At 42.6% G+C, this 14,199-nt stretch overlaps 1 protein-coding gene across 5 annotated transcripts in view; it reads right to left on the reverse strand.

Annotated features, from left to right (window-relative positions):
* The window catches only part of cxh15orf39 (chromosome X C15orf39 homolog), a 49,364-nt gene that overhangs the window by 20,636 nt on the left and 14,529 nt on the right, over positions 1 to 14,199 (reverse strand). The window contains exon 1 of one of the 5 annotated variants that reach the window (XM_033014985.1): positions 1,637 to 1,834. The exons of 3 other annotated variants lie outside the window; for them this stretch is intronic. The gene's annotated coding sequence lies outside the window, so the exon portion shown is untranslated. Of the gene's footprint in view, positions 1 to 1,636; positions 1,835 to 14,199 lie in introns of those variants that run through there. One more of the 5 variants, XM_033014984.1, reaches the window with a different exon arrangement.

A 14,199-nucleotide genomic window follows, 5' to 3' on the forward strand; every position in this document is an offset into this window, starting at 1 on the left:
ATAAGAGTTAAAATCTGATCATTACGAATGCATTGAAACATTGTATTGTGTATATTTAAAAAGAATTCTGAGTAAAATTTCTTTTTGAAGTAAACTAGCCCAGCAATTTCGACTTTTAATTATCCAGCGTTTGTTTGCATTTGCACACGGTAACTGCCACGTTTAATATTATGCAGAAACATGACAATAAACTAAACTGAACTGAAGCACTGCCAAAAACATCTCACAATGCAGAACCAGTTGGACGACTTCAGTGAAAAACTAATGAGAGCCAGACATCAGAGATCTATCAGAACGGGTTTTTTTGTTTGGGGTGGGGGGGGGGGGGGATCGGGGAGAATAAGATCAGCGAGAGAAACCATACAAGATTAAAAGGGGGCAGTGGGAATGAGGATGGTGTTCGACTCGATTCTTCCAACAGACCGCTTATTTCTCCAGATCCCAGTATTTGTAGTCTATTGTATCTTTAGCCCTTTGGGGCACATCAAAACAGGAGAGGCATGGAATAAAGAGAGGCTGTGGGAGTGTTTAGATACCTTTAAATAAGAGATAAGAGAAAGGCAAAGAATTGGGGAATAAAATAACTAGTCTGAAGAAGGGTCTCAACGCGAAATGTCACCCATTCCTTCTCGCCAGAGATGCTGCCTGTCCCACTGAGTTACTCCAGCATTTTGTGTCTATCTTCGTGAATAAAATAATACTCCTTATAGAGAGAATGAGAATGAATACAATACAATTCTGCAGACTTGCAATCCTATAACAGCAGTCAGTGACTCCAAAGGAACAACATTCTGCAAAGATCTACACGAACAATGAAACAATCAAGTATAGACTTGCAATCCAATAACAACAATCAGAGAATTAAGTATAATAGGTTTCTACTTAAACCTACAATCCTATAACAGCAATGAAACAATGTAATAATATTCTATAAAAAGCAATCAAAGAATTAAGGGTAATTATATTCTACAAAGACCTGCAATAGCAATGAAAGAATAGAGTATAATAATATTCCATAACAGTGATTAATGGTAACAGCAATCAAGAGAATTAAGGGTGATAATATTCTATAAAGTCCTACAATCCTACAACAGGAATGAAACAATCAAGTATGATAATATTCTATAACAGTAATCGGAGAATTAAGGGTAATAATATTGTACAAAGAACTACAATCATGTAACAATTTAGTATAATATTCCATAACAGTAACCAGATAATCAAGTGGAGTACAATTGTGTAAAGACTTGTAGTCTTATAACAGCAACGAGAGAATCAAGTGGAGTACAATTGTGCAAAGACTTGTAGTCTTATAACAGCAACGAGAGAATTAATGGCAATAAAATTCTGCAAAGACTTGCAGCGATACAAGAGAATTAATGGTAACAACATTCTGCAAAGACTTGCAGCGATACAAGAGCAACGAGAGAATCGATGGTCATTCAATTCTGCAACGCCTTGCAGTGATATAAGAGCAATGCAATGCAATGTGATGGGATGGGGCAGTTAATTTTGCTGGAGCGCCCGCGTTAAGGGGAGAGTGTGTCGGCGGATGCAAGTTAAACTCCTGGCAAGAGTTGGAGCCCAAGTTGCAGGCGACCGGCGACGTCCGGGATTCGGCTTTCACGGGACTCACCTCAACTCGCTGCTCCCGGGACACATCCTTCTTCCCTCATTCCCTCCGTGGTAAACGGTGGACGAACACGACGACAACCGCCGAGCTCGCAGCGCGCCTTGTTTGGTTTTTTTTGTGAATGGCAAAGCGGTGATGGCGCGAAGGGCCGGGCCGCGCCTGAGCGCCGCGCGCGGTCACGTGCTGGGGTGACGGTTGGTGGAGGTGGCGCGCGGGGGGGCGGAGGGGGCGGGGCACCTCTATATAAACCGCCAACCGCCGATGGAACTCTCCAGAGAGAAGGAACGGGCGGCGTTTACAGGTCGAGGGTAAGGTGTGAAAACGACAGATCGAAGCTGAACGCTGGTCAAAGGCACTGTAGTGTCCGTTATCTATGGACACAAAAAAGCTGGAGTAACCCAGGCGTGTCAGGAGATAGCATCCCTGGAGAAAATGACCCGTTCTCACTTGAGCAAACAACTCACTATGGTCTGTGTAGGAAGATTGTTCCCGATGTTGGGGAAGTCCAGAACAAGGGGTCACAGTTTCAGGATAACCATATAACCATATAACAATTACAGCACGGAAACAGGCCATCTCGACCCTTCTAGTCCGTGCCGAACACATAATCTCCCCTAGTCCCATCTACCTGCGCTCAGACCATAACCCTCCATTCCTTTCCCATCCATATAACTATCCAATTTATTTTTAAATGATAAAAACGAACCTGCCTCCACCACCTTCACTGGAAGCTCATTCCACACAGCTACCACTCTCTGAGTAAAGAAGTTCCCCCTCATGTTACCCCTAAACTTCAGTCCCTTAATTCTCAAGTCATGTCCCCTTGTTTGAATCTTCCCTACTCTCAGTGGGAAAAGCTTTTCCACGTCAACTCTGTATAAGAGGGAAATCTTTTAGGACTGAGATGAGAAAAACATTTTTCACACAGAGAGTGGTGAATCTGTGGAATTCTCTGCCACAGAAGGTAGTTGAGGCCACAATTCATTGGCTATATTTAAGAGGGAGTTAGATGTGGCCCTTGTGGCTAAAGGGATCAGTGGGTATGGAGAGAAGGCAGGTACAGGATACTGAGTTGGATGATCATACTGAATGGCGGTGCAGGCTCGAAGGGCCGAATGGCCTACTCCTGCACCTATTTTCTATGTGTAGGAAGGAACTGCAGATGCTGGTTTACACTGAGGGTAGACACTAAATGCTGGAGGAACTCAGTGGGACAGGCAGCATCTCTGGAGAGAAGGAATGGGCGATGTTTTGGGCCGAGACCCTTCTTCAGATTTCTTCTGAAGAAGGGTCTTGACCTGAAATGTGGCCAATATCTTTTCTCCATAGATGCTGCCTCTTCAGACTACTTTTTCATTGTTTAAGAAAGAACTGCAGATGCTGGAAAAATTGAAGGCCAACAAAAAATGTAGGAGAAACTCAGAGGGACAGGCGCATCTATGGAGAGAAGGAATGGGTGATGTTTCGGGTCGAGACCTTTCTTCAGATTTTTCTCGACCTGAAATGTCGCCAATATCTTTTCTCCGTAGATGCCGCCTCACCTGCTGAATTTCTCCAGCATTTTTTCAGATTCAGATTCAAATTTTATTGTTGTTGTGTACAGTACAGAGACAACGAAATGCAGTTAGCATCTCTCTAGACGAGTGACATAGAATATGAGCAATAAATAAATATACTTACGTGCATACAGACATAGTAGTGCAATTTTTTTTTTCCTGGTGGAAGGAGAGGTTGGCAATCACCGAGGTACAGTGTTAAGTAATGACAGGGTCTACTTTCTGTCCTTTTTCATTGTTACATATTTGCATATCTTTCATTCATATGTTCTTGATTAGTGCGGGTGTCAAAGAGGTTATGGTGAGAAAGCAGGAGAATGGGGTTAGGAAGGAGAGATAGATTTAATACATTTTTGTTAGCCAAGTATGTATAGGGTGATTTCACGAAAGGTCACTGGAGCGTAAATCCCCACTCACGTGACCGAAAATTTTAACTGGGGGACAAGCGTCACTTCCGGTACATGTTAGTGAGTGGGAAAACACGCACTTTCACACCCGTTAAAAACATCGAAAACGGCCAGTTTCTGATCTGCAATTAAGTGAGCCAGTCGGGGTGACCGTGAGGAACAGCTACCTAAATTTACAGTCCAAAAAAATGATGGAAACTAAGGTAAATACAAGAGCGAGCTGAAGGTGTAAAAACGGCGGAAGTTGATTGCCGACATTTTTCGTGGAGATTTAAAGATCCAAAATATCAGGAATTATCGCGTTTGCTCGCTGCATTTCATCAAAAGTGGCATTATTGACTTTGTTATCTTTATTCATTTGTTAGATGAAAAGTATTAAAAGTTAGAAACCCGTCAGTAAAATTGCAAAATCGCCCATGGTTCTCAGGTGGGTTTTAACATGCAAAATGAACACGCTTCTGAAGCTCCATTTACCATTTAAATAATCGTAAACTCTCAATGCGTTTGGAAATCAATTTTACTGAGATGCAAGCTTACGATTATTTAAATGGTAAATGGAGCTTCAGAAGCGTTTTCATTTTGCATGTTAAAACCCACCCGAGAACCATGGGCGATTTTGCAATTTTACTGACGGGTTTCTAACTTTTAATACTTTTCATCTAACAAATGAATAAAGATAAAAAGTCAATAATGCCACTTTTGATGAAATGCAGCGAGCAAACGCGATAATTCCCGATATTTTGGATCTTTAAATCTCCACGAAAAAATGTCGGGAATCAACTTCCGCCGTTTTTACACCTTCAGCTCCCTCTTGTATTTACCTTAGTTTCCATCTTTTTTTTTTTACTGTAAATTTAGGTAGCTGTTCCTCACGGTCACCCCGACTGGCTCACTTAATTGCAGATCAAAAACGGGCCGTTTTCGATGTTTTTAACGGGTGTGAAAGTGCGTGTTTTCCCATCCACTAACATGTACCGGAAGTGACGCTTGTCCCCCAGTTAAAATTTTCGGTCACGTGAGTGGGGATTTACGCTCCAGTGACCTTTCGTGAAATCACCCTATACATACAAGGAATTTGCCTTGGTGCTTTGTTCGCAAGTAACAATATGATATACAGTAGACAATTAAAAAATAAAACATTATAATTTAAACATGTGAAGAATGAAATAAAATACCAGAGCAAAATGAGGCTACAGACTTATGGCTGTTGAAGAGTGCTCAATACATGAAACGCATGCTTGGTGGCTGAGCCAAACCAGACCATGATGGAGAAAGGTGAGAACATACTCTATGATGGCAGTATAAAACTGGACCATCATTGCCTGTGGCAGGTTGTGTTTCCTCAACTGCTGCAGGAAGTAAATCCTCTGTTGGGCCTCTCTGACTGTGTAGTTGATGGTGGCCTCCCATTTAAGGTCCCTGGAGATGATGGTTCCAAGGAACTTAAATGATTCCACAGATGTGACTGTGGTGTTGTTGATGGTAAGTATGGGGGAGCTCTCCTAAAATCTACAATCAATTCCATCGTCTTAAGAGCATTGAGCTCCAGGTTGTTGCGATGGCACCAGGACGGCAGCTGTGTCACTTTGCCAGCTAAAATCCACAAACAAAATCCTTGCCTGGGGATCTTGGTGCTGGAGGATGAAGTGCAGGCCTGGGTTGACTGGGTCATCCACTGATCTATTGGCCCAGTATGCAAACTGCAGGGGGTTTGTGATATTTTCCAGGTGGGCCAGCACAAGTCTTTCAAGGTTCTTCATGATTACACAGGTCAGTGCAATAGTCCTGTAGTCTTTAAGACCAGTAATCCTTAGCTTTTTGGGTACGGGAACAATAGTGGAGACTTTGAAGCAGGCAGGGACAGTGCAGGTTTGCAGGGACCGATTGAAAATGTCTGTGTAGACTGGTGCCAGTTGTTTGGCACAGAGCTTGAGGGTAGAGGGGGAAACACTGTCAGGTCCTGGAGATTTCTGGCTTTTCTGTCTTCTGAATAGCTTTTCCACCTCCTCAATTGCTATTGTTGGTGATGGAGAAGTGGCCCGACTGATGTTGGGCAGCAAGGAGGGGGGAGGGTCGTGAACAAGGGCCCAGTCTTTGCAGACTGGAGTCAGGCGGTAAGTGGGTGTGAAGTGGTGATTAGGGAGGAGTGGGTGGGGATGAGTCCAGTCTTTGCAGATTGGTCAGGCTATGAGTAGGTGTTGTCATGGTTACCGAAACTCAGTTGGATAAGATGACACGGACATGGAGAATTCTTCGAAAAGTCGAAAAGCCTTTATTTGCAAACAACAGCTGGAAGACAACTCGGGAGACAACCGCCTGACTGCTCATCTACTGCCGCGGCCAGCTCCTTTTTATTACAGGTTTTCAGTCATATCTCTTCTACCTTATCTTGCATGCACATACTCCTCTTGTACCCATCCATCTTCTATACTGGCACTCTCTGCCCTGCCACCATTAACTTTCATTGTTGGTTCAGTCTTATCTCAATTCATACATCTCTTCTTCTTTCGCTACCCTTGGACCAATTTTTGCTATTGAGGGAGTGCAGCGTAGGTTTATAATTCTTGCTATTGAGGGAGTGCAGCGTAGGTTTACAAGGTTAATTCCCAGGATGGCGGGACTGTCATATGCTGAGAGAATGGAGCAGCTGGGCTTGTACACTCTGGAGTTTAGAAGGATGAGAGGGGATCTCATTGAAACATATAGGATTGTTAAGGGCTTGGACACGCTAGAGGTAGGAAACATGTTCCCGATGTTGGGGGAGGCTAGAACCAGGGGCCACAGTTTAAGAATAAGGAGTAAGCCATTTAGAACGGAGACAAGGAAACACTTTTTCCCACAGAGAGTGGTGAGTCTGTGGAATTCTCTGCCTTGGAGGCAGGTTATCTCGATGCTTTCAAGAGAGAGCCAGATTCGGCTCTTAAAAATAGCGGAGTCAGGGGATATGGGGAGAAGGCAGGAACGGGGTGCTGATTGGGGATGATCAGCCATGATCACATTGAATGGCGGTGCTGGCACGAAGGGCCGAATGGCCGACTCCTGCACCTATTGTCTATTGTCTTATTTACTGTCTTGGTCTGTTCCAAAGATACTATAGGAGCTCCTCTAGTATCTTTGGTCTAACTCATCTATCACCTTCTATTTCGCCACCCTTATCTCCCAGCTGTCACTCTTAACTCATCTATCACCCTCTATTTCGCTACCCTTATCTCCCAGCTACAACTCGTGACAACCACATACCAGTTTATAGATTGAATTACTAAGAATACAAAGATACAAATGAATTACTAAGAATACAAAGATACAAAAGTAGAAATAAGTAACTTGTTTACTGAATAAATGATTTAATTAAATGACTAATAATAACATGAGTGTGCTGCTAAATGACTAAAGGGCCTGTCCCACCAGCATGCGATTGCATGCTTCTAGCGCGACCAAACGTGGTGGCTTGAGGCGTACGGCCTCGAGGGACCGGCCCACTTCCAACCGCAGAGCCGTCTGGAGCTGGTCCCGACATCATACTCACCAATCAGCTGGGCAGGAGGCGGGCCGACTGAATTTGGACGTCGGGCGCTTGCGTCATCACGCAACGGCACGCCGGGCGGTGACGTCATCGCGCAACGCCACGTGCTAGGCGTACGGCGTCGAACCGCTGCGTACGCCCGACGAGGTGCTGCGTACGGCCTCAATGCGGCTGCGGGCCGACAGGCCGTTGCCGAGCGGGAGTTTTGGACAGTGTCAGTTTTTCGGAGCCCCGCGCGATGTCGGGACCAGCCCCGCACAACTCCATACAGCTCCGGCGATCGAAGTGGGACCGGCCCCGCGAGGCCGTACGGCTCTAGTGACCACGTTAGGTCGCACTAGCCGCATGCTGGTGGGACAGGCCCTTAACAATCACGTGAGTATTAAGTAAAGTAGCTGACGTCTGATCAAGTAAAATAGCTGACGTCTGCTGCTATGTGTGTACTTCCATAGTGTGAAGTGGTGATTGGGGAGGAGTGGATGGAGAATGGTCCAGTCTTTGCAGACTGGAATCAGGCTGTAAGTAGGTGTAAAGTGGTGATTGAGGAAGAGTAGGTGGGGGAGGGAGGGAAGAGGTACTGGGGTTATGTTTCTGTCTATTGAACACCTTGCTCCTCAACTTCTCAGAGTACCTTTCCTTGGCAGCTCTGGTTCCTCTTCTCAGCTTGTACTTGGCCTGCTTGTAGAGGTCTGCAGCCCCGCTCCTGTAGGCCTCATCTTGTCTGGCGGAGTTGTCTGAGTTCTGCTGTAAACCAAGGCATGTCGTTGTTGAACCTGATCCGGGTCCTAGTGGGAATGCAATTGTCCTCACAAAAGCTGACATATGATGTCACGGTGTCCGTATATCATCAAGGCTTGTGGTTGATGAATATAATATAGATAAATATCATCAGCCATGATTTAATGGTGGAGTAGACTTGATGGGCCGAATGGCCTAATTCTACCCATATCCCTTAAGACCTTGTATCTCACTACATCACCATCTATATTTCTCGTTTCCCATTCCCCTCCTGACTCTCAGTCTGAAGAAGGGTGTTAAGATTGAAGCTGGTTTCATGATTGCTGCCTCACCCGCTGAGTTTCTCCAGCATTTTTGTCTACCTTCATGATTGCTGGCTCTGTTTCATGTATTTAATACCTTAACACAGTCATTGAAGACCACATTGACAGAAAGTACAAGTTGCATCTCGTTGTCCTAACAGGCAATTACATCCCACTTGAAATATCACTATAGTCATTGAAGAAAATATTTTTAAAAATCAATGTAATAAAACTAAAGTAATGCTTAACTAAATCTGACTCTGTATGAAGAAGGGTCCCGATCCAGAATGTCACCTATTCATGTTCTGCAGAGATGCTGTCTGACCTACGGAGTTACACCTGCACTTGGTGTTCTGTTGTGTAAATCAGCATCTGCAGTTCCTTGTTTCTACGTAACTAAATATAATTGTTGCTTTGAAGCAGGATTCGGTGAGCTTGCAGCAATTGTACATAATACATGTTTTACATGTTTCTCTTTCACAACACATCTATCTTTGGTTTAAACCAGCATCTGCAGTTCCTTCCTACATAAGTTGGAGTGGACCTTGTCCCCTGCTATGTAGCTTTTCATATTATGTTCTCAATGTGCTTATGTCCTTGCAGATAGTGTGTGACCTTTCAGATTCAGATAACAATTACTGACTTGTAATAGTGTGCTATTGTACCTGTCTGGTTATATGCCAAACTTAGGTTTAAAATGGTTATCTCATGAAGGTGACCGCTGTATGTATTGATAGCTGCACCAAATAAAAATGCAGAAGCCAGCACTTCAAACTTACGAACTGTGGTGGTTGGTGGTTGATTTTAGACTTTGGGCATTTAAAAAAATCTGTTCACTAACTTGTTTGCGAAGCAGAACACAGCCAAAATGTAGGTAAACATCAAAACTATTTTTTCTCTAAACATTCTTGGGAATCCCATTCAAATATTAACATACTTCTGGGGAACATTGTGTTTATTTGAATTATACCAGCTATGTACCAAAACCACTATTGAGTCTATGATTAGGATGAAGCAATAATGGTACATAAAGAACATAATTACAGAAGAACCATGACAACTTTCTTAACTGACTATTGTGAATCTAATGAGTAGGAAGGAACTGCAGAAGCTGGTTTACACTAAAGATATTCACACAATGGTGGAGTAACTCAGCAGGACAGGCAGCATCTCTGGAGAGAAGGAATGAGTCGCATTTCCTGCCGAGACCTTTCCTCTGCCTGGTCAGGGGAAAGGAAAACTCATTTTGTGTCTATCATTGGGAATCTAATATTGATGTTTGAATGCCCTTGAGTGAAATAAATGATGCCGTAACAACAAGCTCTCACTTAACATCAACAAGACTAAAGAACTGATTGTTAACTTCACAAGGAGAAATCGGGAGGTAATGTACCAGTTTTTATTGGTGGGTCGGTGGTGGAGAAAGTTAGCAGCTTCTAATTCCTAGTTGTTAATATCTTGGATGATGGGCCCAGTACACAGATGCAATCATGAAGAAGGCATGCAAGCTCCTCTACATAGAAGTTTAAGGAGATTCGGTACCATGGGAGGGGGAAACTTTTTTTTCAGTCTCTTACCCTGCCGGAGATGCGATTGTTTTCCGGATCGCATCTCCGGTCGCTCTGCGGCCTAACATCTTGGAGCTAGCGCCCTCCTTGGACTGACTTTGAGCCCCACTGCAGGGTGTGGACTTACCATCAGAGCTGATCCCTTGTCTGGGATCACTGCGGACTGTACATCGCGAGATCGCAGCCTCAGGAGAGACCGAGTCGGGAGCTCCAACGACGCAGAGATTAGATGCCCGACCCGGGGTCCGATCACCTACCGTGGGGGAGCTGACTGCCCCGACGCGGAGGGCCCAAACACCACCGGGTACGGGAGTCAAGATCACCCCGTCAATGGAGGGCTCTTCCAACAGAGTGAGGAATGTGGAGGACTCGCTGTGGTGGATGTTTATGTTAAAATGTATTTTTGTGTGTTCTGTTGCTTTTTATTTGTATGACTGACTTGGCAAATGAAATTCCTCGTATGTTGCAAAACATACTTGGCTAATAAAGTATTATCGTAATTGAATACAAGTACTTTCCACATTCAACATTTTAAGATGCATGTAGGGGAAGCACATATTTGAACAATAGGCTTACTTTTCCCATTTGAAGATACAAAGTGCTGGAGTAACTCAGCGGATCATGCCGTATCTCTGGAGAACATACTGTAGGTGACGTTTTTGTTGGGCACTTTTATTGTTATAAAGACTAGTTGCAACATCTCACAGTACTTTGCCAATTGTGTTTCAAACAATACTTCCAACCTAATAGCTTTACAAGTGTAAAGAAACCAGGCAACCCAGACAGACAGTATTTTTGCTGAACAATGGGTGGATAAAAAGCTATTAGGCAAATGTAAATGACATGGGGACATCACAAAACTTCAAAGATCTAATGTATATCTCATCAGCTCTTGGTTCATTATGACTAGCTTGTGCTTTCCCCTCAATGATAACAGGATGTGCATGTATGTAGGGATGTTGCACAATGGTTTAATAAAGGATGCTAATTTAAGAGAAATAAAGTGCATCCGGCTGAGTAAAATGCAAAGCGTTAAGTTCACAAGGACCGCTCTGAGTTCTCATAGCATCCGTCAATTCAAGAGAGTTTATTGTCATGTGTCCCAGATAGGACAATGAAATTCTTGCTTGCTGCAGCACAGAGTATTGTAAGCATAAATACAGAAACAGTTCAGTGTCTATATAGCATAGACCATATATATACACATAAATAAACAGATAAAGTGCAATAGGCTGTTATAGTTCAGTTTGTTTGATGGCGAGTTTAATAGCCTGATGGCTGTGGGGAAGAAGCTGTTCCTGAACCTGGATGTACCAGATTTCAGGCTCCTGTACCTTCTACCTGATGGCAGCGGAGAGATGAGTGTGTGGCCAGGATGGTGTGGGTCCTTGATGATGTTGGCAGCCTTTTTAAGGCAGCGACTGCGATAGATCCCTTCGATGGTGGGGAGGTCAGAGCCGATGATGGACTGGACAGTGATCACAACTTTCTGCATTATTTTCCGCTCCTGGACGCTCAAGTTGCTGAACCAAGCCACGATGCAACCTAACAGCATGCTCTCTACTGTGCACCTGTAGAAGTTTGAGAGAGTCCTCTTTGACATACCGACTCTCCGTAATCTTCTCAGGAAGTAGAGGCGCTGATGTGCTTTCTCTATAATTGTATCAGTGCTGTTAGGTAATGAGTTCCAAGATTTAAAGCCAGAGATGAAGGGCTGATATTTTTCCAGTTTAGGATGGTGTGTGATCTGGAGGTGAATCCTGCAAATCTTTTCTGAACCCTTTCAAGCTTGACAGCATCTTTCCTATAACATGGTGCCCAGAACAGAGCACAATACTCTAAATGCAGTTTCACCATTGTCTTATACAACTGGAACATGACCTCCCAACTTCTATACTCAATATTCTGACTGATGAAGGCCAAAAGATGCCGACATAGAAATGGAACTTCATACCTGGTATGAATTTTCTATTCTGGATTGTCAAGAGCAGAAAGATTATCCTTGTATTTGTGCTACTGCTTTGGAACATTGCATAATGCTACCCAAAATTGTTGATAGGGATAGAAGCCAAATTTCCATCCAAATTAAAATGAAAAGATATGGGTACTGATTATGTTCAGCTCCAATTAGATTGTAACAAGGACATAAGTTACAGAAAGACAAATATTTAGGCTACCAAAATATGGAACATAAATAATTCCTCATCAAGATGTTTATATAACTTGGATGCAAAACTTTGCGTTGATATGGCAAATTACCAAGGAACAAGGAAGAACATTGTGTGAAAAGAGTTGCAGCAGACATTGATACTCGCAAAGCATATGATTAGCCTTTGGAAACAATGGACTGTTGAAAAGCAACTGAATCTTGAGGATGATTAGAAAAAGGTGTGGAAGAAGAAAGCAGAATTAACATCTGAGGTTGTTGTTCGGCCATTTTGTAAACTAGATGAATGAATGTAATTGCTCAGCTGTAAAAGCCTGAAGAAGATAGAAGATATTTAGGTTATCGGGCATGGCTGAGGCAGGACTAAATTAATTGACAGAGGTGCTGCTATTGGCAGAAGTATATGTGAGCAAAAAAACAAAACCAGGTAAGATTAACTCACAATCACTCACACGTTAAAGTCTAATCAAAATCTGTTTTTCAGTTACAACTAATAGGAAATTGGATATTTACAAGATTAACATATTCTGATTAAAATGGCTGAGTTATATCACATATCACCTGGGTTGGATATTATTTCCACAAATAAATTACCTTTTCTGCATTTGTTGTTTTTGTGCAGATGGCATTGCCTTTGAACCAAAGGTATCAGCACTTCATTAGCAAATTACTTTCTTCATTTAAATCACACGTAGAAAAAAAGTCCAGAAGCAAAGTTGGAAGCTGTAAATACACATCATGCCACTTAAGAGCTGACTATTTGGAAATATTCAGGAGTTATAGAATTGTGTGGTCAGGATATATTTAATAAAATAAGAACCAATCCTCTAAATGGCAAAATAACTTGTACACAAGTTTGTAGGAAGGAACTGCAGATGCTGGTTTACATTGAAGATTGACACAAAATGCTGGAGTAACTCAGCAGGACAGGCAGCATCTCTGGATAGAAGGAATGGGTGACGTTTTGGGTCGAGACCTGTAGAGTTTAATTGGCAAGGATACTTTAAACCATAATGAAACCAGTCATCAGGTGAGGAACATTCTAATCAGTTTGATGACAATAAATTAATTCATGTGCATGTTAACTAACCCTGATTGAAACCTGCACAGTGAGATCAGCTGGAGACATCTCATATGTCAACATATATTGTAAAACGCAAATCCTTGCTCTTCAATGTAGAGTTTGTCTGGTCATTTAATATTCTGCTGTTCCTGTATCCAGAGAACTGTCCATCAACATGGCAACAAAATAATCATAATTTGGGTGTCAATAAAATGTTAATAATAAATGTGACAAATCCGACATCTTGAATTCTCTAGCCCTCTACTAGTTAAAAAAATATTTTATTCGTTTTTGGGAGGATGGATAATAATACAGTAAAATGTGTGTAATTTATAATAACATAATTTCCCTCAATATTTCTATTGTTACTTTTACCTGCTCACATGAACCTGTTTCTCGGTGCTGGGACATTTTTGAAAAAAATCCGTCAATTTTAAAGGATCAATTACAATAATTGTCAGGCATTTTGTTCTCTAATTATATGATGATTGAGATCTGTGAGGTCGTACAACAATTTGTTTTGTTTTGACGGGTTTATCCCCAAACCAACATCGCTAAAATAATTGCATCTTAAAGGAGATTACTTTGCAGAAGTCAGCTGCTATGTTTCCTGCAGTCATTTTATCATTTGGCTTTGATTTCAATCCGTATGTTCATGTCTGTGTTTTGTAGATGATAACATTTGGTTTATTTGACAGTCAGATATGCTGTGGAAAAGATCAGACCGTTCTTCGAGATATGTTCCTTGTTTTTAATTTAACAGCTGCAGTTGCAAACAGTGTTTGATTAAAGTTTCTGTTGGTTGTGAGTGGAAGGCCCAGAACTGTCAAGGTTGTGCGAGTCTGAAGAAGGATCCTGTCCATTTCCTCCACAGATGTTGCCTGACCTGCTGAGTTCTTTCAGCCCTTTAGTTTTGCTGATTGTTTCTACATCTTTACCTCCTCGTGTGAGGTCTTTGTTTTCTGTGATATTATTGTTCCATTGTGCCTTCTTGGTGATCTTGGCATGCATTCAATGCTGTAGGGGGTTACGTTTGACTGGTGTATGGGATATGTAAGCTTCTGTTCCGCTATCAAGGGCATTGTTGTTCACCTGCAGAGAATCATTGACTTCCATGCTCGGTAAACGATGTATATGGCCAAGCTTAGCAGCCGGTCCACCTTCAAGGTGTCATGGCTGTCTGTCCAAAATATGAGCACAATCTGCAGCGGGATATGTCAAAGCTAAAGGAACCATTTGGAT

The sequence above is a fragment of the Amblyraja radiata genome, chromosome X, assembly GCF_010909765.2.
Source record: "Amblyraja radiata isolate CabotCenter1 chromosome X, sAmbRad1.1.pri, whole genome shotgun sequence".
Classification (NCBI taxonomy): domain Eukaryota; kingdom Metazoa; phylum Chordata; class Chondrichthyes; order Rajiformes; family Rajidae; genus Amblyraja; species Amblyraja radiata.